The following is an 8,775-nucleotide window of genomic DNA, read 5'->3' as shown; positions in this document are numbered from 1 at the left end:
CTGAATTGCATATTAGAGTTTAATTGCAAAAGTGGGTAAATATGAGTTTTAGATGATAAAGAATTTAATTGAAGTGCATAAATGAAGTAGAGGTTCTTAAATGATAATTATATCATTAGATTTTCATGGACAAAAATGGGCATGCATAGATAAAAATAAAGTAAGGTTTTAATGAATGACATTTTAGTCATTTGGTAATAAAAAGAATTAAAAGGGAAAAAGATGGCAAAATGTGCTCATCTTCTTCCATAGGGCCGAAACTTCAAGGACACCATAGTTAGGGTTTTTTCACTTTCTCATTCTTATAGTAAGTGCATCCAAGCCCCATTTTTAATGTTTTTTTTACGTTTTTGTTCTCATAGCTCGATTTAGCTTATTCTACCATTAATTCATGTTAGGGTTCATATTTGGAAAAATACCCATAGGTGAAATGTGTTTATTTTGATGTTTTATGGTAGAATATGAAGCTTGAAATTATGTTAAACAACTTTTGCTGGGCGATTTTAAGTGAAAACGAGTAAAACGACATAATCAGTAAAAATACCTAATGTTCATAAGTAAATGTTAGAGTGAGAATTTGATGTTGCCATAGAAGAAAAAGATGTTCAGCATATCATAAAACATAAGAATAAGGGATGAAGTTTAATTTTCGAGATTTGGGGCAAAAGTGTAAATATGCAAAGGTTTAGGGGCAAAATCATAATTTTGCCAAAGTTCGAGTCAAGGACTGTTTTGATGAATGTGAGTATTAAATAAGCTAAATTTGCTATTATAGATCAAGAGGAACGAAATTCGAAGTTAGACCGGGGAAAGAAAAAGGTTGAGGACTAAGTTTCTAGATTTGATCGTATTTTGTATTGAGGTAAGTTTACGGTAAATAAATGAAATATTTTAATAATTATTATTAATGTTGTTATTTTCCAGCAATTATGTACTTATTTCATGAAATTATTTAATGTTGACTCAAGTATGAGATGACAGAGAATTAGTGTTAAAAAGTCCCGTTGAAACATTGGGAATGTATCGAATACAAATGTCATGACATTAAGGGAATGAGATTCCATGTAAGACCATGTCTAGGACATGACATTGGCATTATTGGGGTTATGAGAGGTCCCATGTAAGACCATGTTTGGGACATGGCGTTGGCACCGAGATGAGAGGTCCCCTGTAAGACCATGTCTGGGACATGGCATGGGCACCAATATGAGAACTCCCATGTAAGACCATATCTGAGATATGACATTGGTAGTACAGGAAACATCCCATGTAAGACCATGTCTGGGACATGGCTTTGGCATGTTATTATCAAACAGGAGACCCGAGTATCCTTAATATTCCAAGTGGGTCAACGAGCTAGTAAATAGATTATGTTACATGAAAGTTCAGGTAAAAGCATAATAATTAGATTCAAGTGAGTTATAAGAGTTAAGAATATCCCAGTTATCAGTTGAGAAAGAAATTTTAGCAGGGGAGGAATAAGTTATAATCATGAGTTATTTAAGTAAGCAAGTAAGTAAACAAGTAAGAGAGTAAGTAAAGAAGTAAAGACCACGATACTTGATGATAATTTATGAGTATAATTATTTATGATAAATGTTGTTATTTATTTGCCTGTAAACTAAGCTTTAATGCTTACCCCCTTTATTTTCCTTCTTGATTATAGTATCGCCAAGCCAATTTGGGGATCGTAAGGACGTCGGAGATCGTTTCACACTAGCAACAGACCATCTCGGTATTTTGTGATCAAAATATTTTAAGTTATGACATGTATAGGGACTAGTCATTTTGTTTGTGTGTCCTTATAATATGGCTAATGAATAGCATGTAAATGTTCGATAATGATTAGTTATTAAAATGACTAATTAAGAATATGTTTTGGTGTTATGTATGCCTAAATGATAGTTAATACAAAGAAATTATAAAAGAGTAAATATTTGCAATAGAGCAGTTTTTGGACAGCAGCATTGACGTGATTTTGAAAAATCACCAAAAATAGTAGAAATAGAATTAAAGATTGAATGAGATATATAATTAAAGCTTATCGAGTCTATTTTCACTTGAAAGAAACAGTGTGGGCAAAAGAATTATATATTATGAGATATTTGAATTTTAGTGAGATAGGGTCAGAATGGTTTTAGAAGTCCCTTGTTCTGACTTTAGGAAATCTTTAAAAATTTTACAGAAAGAATTATGAGTCATAATTTATATGCCTATATTCTGAGTCTATTTTCAAAAGAAACAAATGAGAACATTATCCGAATTCTATATAATGAGATAATTGATTTTTAGTGAAGAGGGGTTAGAACTATCAAGCAGTGAAACAAGGGAGACTTTAACTAATAAACTGTACTATTTTGCTAAACCAAAAATTTTGAAAATTTTATAGTAAGAAGATATATGAGTTTAGTTTTAGGGAAAATTTACGGATCTAAATTTTGAGTTTTGTAACTCGAGTTATAATTAAATTAGTGATTGTTACGCAAGTGGATAGTTTTATTGTGAATAGTGAAATAAATTATTTTGATTTGTTTAAGTGTTCGGAAAATTTTTAATGTTCCCGATTTGGACCCGAACCGTTTCCGTTATGTCTTTTAGGTTCTTGAGGATCCTTTTTAGGGACATATTGATTGAACGTGAGCGACTTAATTTTTAAAAGCAATATTTTTATGCTCTGAATTAGTAAGTTAAGTCAGATAACGCCTCGTGCTCTACTCTGGCAACGGTCTCGGGTAAGGGGTGTTTCAGCTTGTGTAATTGGATTTGTTGGTGTGTTTTATGGAGATACAGAATGTTCATGAATTATGGTTGATTTGTTGGTTATTGAGTCAAGTATAATGTGTTTAGTTAATATGACTCATTGGTTATGAAATTGATATAAACTTTCTTTTTATATAATTATTTTGCTAGTCGAATGGATGAAAAACAAATTGGTTTTATAAATGACATTTTGGCATGATGCATGGCATACGCAATTTGACATGTTTTGATTTGGCAATGATATTTAGAAAATGACTAATGTTAGTCAAGTGAGTGTTGCATGAATTAGTTATAAATATGATTGAAAGTCGGCCATATGGTAATGAATTATTATGCTTATATTATTTTGTCTACTAAGTCGTGGGGGAATAGCTTAATTTAGATTAACACATAAACGTGCATAACATGTGAATTGGTATATTTATTAATTAGCAAATGGAATAGGATAGTATTAATTCACTTATTGTGCATAGAAATGGCTTTTGTTTTTATGGTAATGTGCGCATATTAGGATAGCATTACAAGTGTGTTTAGCTATGCTGTAATGTTACTATGTCGCATATGTGAAGGCATATTAAGTAGTGTAATATGATTTGATTAATTTTAATATGTACATGTGCAGAAGTTGCACTCATATATGCTTGAATGTATTAATGTATGCGCATGGAATTTTAGTGTAACAAGCTTTCTTATAATTTGATAAGTCGAATGCCATGAGTGAGATGTATGTATGGTTTTAATAATGGAGTTTTAAAGCATTTGTAACATGACTTGTGGCAGGCTAGTTGATTCGAATAAGTGATTAAAAAGTTGATATTAAAATGATTAAATTTTTGGAGCATAATTTGTATATGTGAAAGAGTTAAATAAGCATGTTTTGATTTTGTTAGTTGTATGTATAATATGACTGAATGTAATTTATATGATTAAATTTGATGATTACTATTTGAATTTAAAATTTATTGTAAATGAGTTATTATAACCTTGTGCATGATTTGAATTGAATGATTGTATTAAGTTATGTTTTGTTTGGTAATGTCTCGTAACCCTAATTTGGCGACGGATATTAGTTAAGGGTGTTACATTTGATTGGTATCAGAGCTACGATTTAGTCGATTCTAGGACTAACGTAGCGCGTGCGAGTCTAGCTATACATGCCACATCTTATACTGCGATAGTGTGATAATTCCTGAGATTTGAGAACGTGTTTTCCTATAGTAAATGGATCTTGGTCGAGCCGTAGCAGATGACGTAGAAAGTATTGCACCCGCTCCCGTTCAAGGGGCAGTGCAATCTAATTCTAGACCTATTTCAAGTAGCCATGAGGGAGAGGCTAAACAAGCCTTCTTCCAAATGATGAACGAGTGGTTCACGGAGTTCGTACGAACGAATCCGACTGCTCAACAACCTCCACCCCCGCCTAATCCCCCTCAGACTTCTGTTGTGCCGCCAGTTATGAATCTGATTCTAATAATAAGCCTTCGATCGATAAAATCTAAAAATATGGGGCCGAAGAGTTCAGGGCCACAAATGATGAAGATGCTGGGAGAGTTGAGTTTTGTCTTGAGAACACAATCTGAATGCTTGATGAAATGTTGTGTACTCCCGATGAATGTGTTAAATGTGCCGTTTCTTCGTTGAGAGATGTAGCTTATTAATGGTGGAAAACTCTGACTTCTGTTGTTCCGAAAGAATGAATTTCTTGGAATTACTTTCAATCTGAATTCCAGAAGAAATATATCAGTCAGAGATTTATTGATCAGAAACGTAAAGAATTTCTAGAGCTAAAATAGAGTCGTATGTCTGTTACGGAATATGAGCGGGAATTTTTTCGACTCAGCAGATATGCTCGGGAATGTGTATCGACCAAAGAAATAATGTGTAAAAGATTTGAAGACGGGTTTGATGAAGACATTAAACTGCTAGTTGGTATTCTAGAAATAAAAGAATTCGTGGTACTAGTCGAGCGAGCATGCAAAGCTGAAGAGCTTAGGAAAGAGAAGAGAAAAGCTAATTTCGAAGGTAGAGATTAACGAAAGAGATCATTGGGTAGGTCACGGAAAAATATATAGGATTTTTCCTATATAATTCATCACCTTTCTACTTAAAATTGTTATTAAAACCAAGTAATTATTTAATAAATTAATGAAATATGTGAAAATATGAAATTAGGATATAGAAATTATTAAAATGTGATTTTATGTTTTATTATATAGTTTTCATGTTTAAAATGGCTTATTTTATATTAATTTAAACATATTATATTTGTAAGCTATGAAGTGGGTCATGCATGAATAAATTAAATAATAAAATATTATGTTATATTTTAATAATTCATTTTAAATATTTCATTAACAAAATTTGGTTTAATTAATTAAGTAAATTGATTAAATTAAACTGGTTAAATTAATTCATTTGGTCTTCTAAACAATCTGCTATTTTTGATAGGTCTGAGAGTTTTCTTCTAATTGCAAAACCGTCCAAAGTGGGGACCAAGTCAACCCAATTTTCGACTGCACATGGCTGATTATAAACCAATTTTTGGTTTAATTATACAAGGCCCTGAAAGAGTTGAAGAAATTAGAGATTTACCTGAAGATTTGTTGGAGACCGAGTCTTAGTCCTGAGTTGTTGTGGCATTCAAATTGACCAAAAATTAAGGAAAAATCAGCCACATTTCCTCAATTCATGGCCGAACACTAGATTTCAATGGATGGACACTCCCATTTTTAGCAAACTAGCTCCCTTGCCTCACCTATAAATAAGAGTTCATTTCTCACTTTTTCAATCATCCCTCACCCCTCTCATCTCTCATCCTCTCTCTCAACTCTCTTAGCTCTCACACCTATCATCATCCTTGCATAAGGATTTTAGCAAATTAGCCTCTTAAGGAGCCCTTGGTCAGCCACCTTAGAGAGCCATCAGCAAAGGAGCAACGCAAAGAAGCGAAGGAGCCTCTTCAGTTAGAGTCTTGGGTGACAGCCACTCTGAATTGGGTTTAATCTCTCTTTTATTGAATTTAATTTGAAAATGTTTTCTATGAGTTCTTTGTTCTTATTTACAACAATGATAGCTTAATTTTATTTAAGCTAGGATGATTATTTTAATTAAATAATATTTATTTGATTCATGCTTATAATGTTTGTGCCTCAATCGATCATATTTTCAATTAAAATCAAGTCTGTATTTCATTCATACGTGATTCAAATGCACCTGAATTAGCTGAGTGATCCTAACCAGATGACGACTAATGGACATATAATTGAAATGTGCATGCTCAATTTAGATCCTAACCCGCTTAAATTGTAGGTTGCATAACAACCCTAACCAGGCTCTGTTATCTGCATAGTTTTTAGATTTGTGTGATTAAATTTTTTCAAACCTAACATGTCCATGTTACCTCACACGAATGCTAAGAAACCCTTAGTAAATAAGGATCAGTAAAATGCATATTTACTACGTAAAGGATTCCGGAAGGACCTAATTTGGTTTCCAAACTCATGAAAGATTGAGTTGCTATAGAATGTTTTTCCGAATATTATTAAGCATGATGATAATAAATTAAGTTTAATTAAAGTAATTGTCCTAGTTTATTTATGTTATAATTTTTGCAGATTGTGTTAAATTTTGCTAAAATATATTTCATTCATATAGTCTACATATTAGGATAATTTACATTAGGGATCATTGCATCTAGTTTATACCACTTCTCAACTATATTTTGTTTTTATTTTTTAAATTGTTAATATAATTTTTCAAATTAAGTGACTTAGCACAAATACAATCTTTGTGGATACAATAACTCAATACTTACTTATTACTTGATAACGACTGTGTACATTTGCACAAACCCGAGCATTACAAGTTTTTGACGCCGTTGCCGGGGATTGTCAATTATTGCCATAGTAATTTTTTTCGTGAAATTATTTATTTTCAATTTGATTTATTTCTAACATTAATAACTTATTCTTTTTAATTTTTGTGATTTTCTTCTCAGTGTTTATAAGCATAGATCGAATTATCGATTTACTCCTTGTAGACCTTGAAATTGAGCAAACTTTCAGACAAAGAAGACATGAACGAATAGCTCAAAGAAGAGTCGAATGGACCTTGGAAATCAGAATCAAGACCAAGGTTATGAAGTCTATTATGTACGAAATCCTATCCTCATTGCCAATGATAGGGATCGATATATCAGACAATATGATGTGCCACTTTTTAGCGAGTTAAACCCAAGAATTAGAAGGCTAGATATTGAGGCAACCCAGTTTGAATTGAAACCAATGATGTTTGAAATGCTATAAACGGTGGGCCAATTTAGTGGTATACCCATGGAAGATCCACATCTCCACCTTCGATTGTTTATGGAGGTGAGCGATTCATTTAAGATGGCCGGTGTGACTGAAGACGCGTTGAGGTTGAAGTTGTTTCCGTACTCGTTGCGGGATCAAGCACGAGCATGTCTCAATTCATTGCCACCAAGTTTCATATCTACATGGAAAGGATTAGCAGAGAGATTTTCAGTTAAGTATTTCCCACCTAGCAAAAATGCTAAGTTGAGGAACGAGATCACAACTTTCTAGCAACTAGATGACGAGTCTTTGTATGAGGCTTGGGAGCGATTCAAGGAGTTACTTCGTAAGTGTCCTTATCATGAGATTCCTAATTGTATCCAGTTGGAGACATTCTATAATGGTCTTAATGCACATACAAGATTAATGGTAGATGCTTCCGCGAATGGTACAATTTTGTCTAAGTCTTATAATGAGGCTTATGAGATCATCGAGAGGACCGCGAATAATAACTATCAATGGCCAACAAATCGAACAGCTTTAGGAAGACGAGTAGCCGGAGTTTATGAAGTTAACTCTCTCATTTCGTTATCGGCTCAAGTATCATCTATTTCTTCTATGTTAAAACAATTAACCGCTAATAGTACTAATAATTTTGCAGCTCAGCCACCAAGTCCGTTTGAAGTATTTTCCTGTGTGTACTATGGGGAAAGTTATTCTTTTAAGAATTGTCCATCGAATCCTGAGTTAGTGTACTATGTGGGGAACCAATATCAAAATAGGAGTGGACAAGGACCCCGGTCCAACTTCTACAATCCTTCATGGCGTAATCATCCTAACTTTTCTTGAAGCAACCAAGGAAATGGACAGAACAATAAATTATTACAGCAAAGACCCAACCAATCTCAAGGGTTTAATCAACAAGCTCCAAAACCACCTCAAGCTGAGGCATCAAATAGTTTGGAGAACTTGTTGAAAGCGTACATGGCAAAGAATGACGCTTTGATCCAAAGCCAAGTAGCAACACTGAAAAATTTGGAAAACCAAATGGGTCAGTTGGCTACGGAGCTTCGTAATAGACCGCAAGGAACCTTGCCGAGCCATATTGAGAATCCAAGAAATTTGGGTAAATAACATATCAAGGTAGTGGCATTACGAAGTGAAAAGACTCTGGAACCCCGGTTGATTGATGTCGATGATGAGCATGTTGAAAAGGAGAAATCCAACCAACTGTTGAAGTTCCTACATCAAAGGAATCAGAATCTGCAAAGTCTGACAAGGTAAACCCTGACCTAGTGAATTCAGATATTTTAACATCTTCTTTGGATGCAGATTTACCTACTTAGAAAAGTTGTCCGGTTCAACCAAAAGTTCCATCACCTCTATAACCGCAAAGATTGCAGCAACACAAGCAGAAACAGGAGGTGCAATTCAAGAAGTTTTTGGATGTTCTGAAGTAGTTACATGTAACACCCCGAACCCGAGACCGACACCGGAGTCGAACACGAGGTGTTAACAGACTTTAAGCCCCTTATAAAAAAATTTCCCAGACACTGCCAATCTGCATACTAGTCACTTTAAAAATCATATCTTGAGTTTCACAACTCAGAATTCAGTTCCGTAAATTTTCCCTCAAACTAGACTCATATACCCATCTACATATTTTTTTCTAGAATTTTTGGTAGGGCCAATTAGTACAGTTTATTAGTCAAAGTATCCCATG

General features: G+C 33.7%; 1 non-coding gene across 1 annotated transcript; it reads right to left on the bottom strand.

Annotated features, from left to right (window-relative positions):
• Positions 1 to 7,313: 7,313 nt before the first annotated feature.
• Positions 7,314 to 7,420, bottom strand: LOC121215225 (small nucleolar RNA R71). Its single transcript, XR_005910954.1, has one exon. It is a non-coding gene; the product is annotated as a small nucleolar RNA R71 (small nucleolar RNA).
• Between the last annotated feature and the right edge of the window lie 1,355 nt (positions 7,421 to 8,775).

Source organism: Gossypium hirsutum, chromosome D02 (genome assembly GCF_007990345.1).
Source record: "Gossypium hirsutum isolate 1008001.06 chromosome D02, Gossypium_hirsutum_v2.1, whole genome shotgun sequence".
In the NCBI taxonomy this organism is placed as follows: domain Eukaryota; kingdom Viridiplantae; phylum Streptophyta; class Magnoliopsida; order Malvales; family Malvaceae; genus Gossypium; species Gossypium hirsutum.
This window is presented reverse-complemented; position numbering and strand designations above follow the sequence as displayed.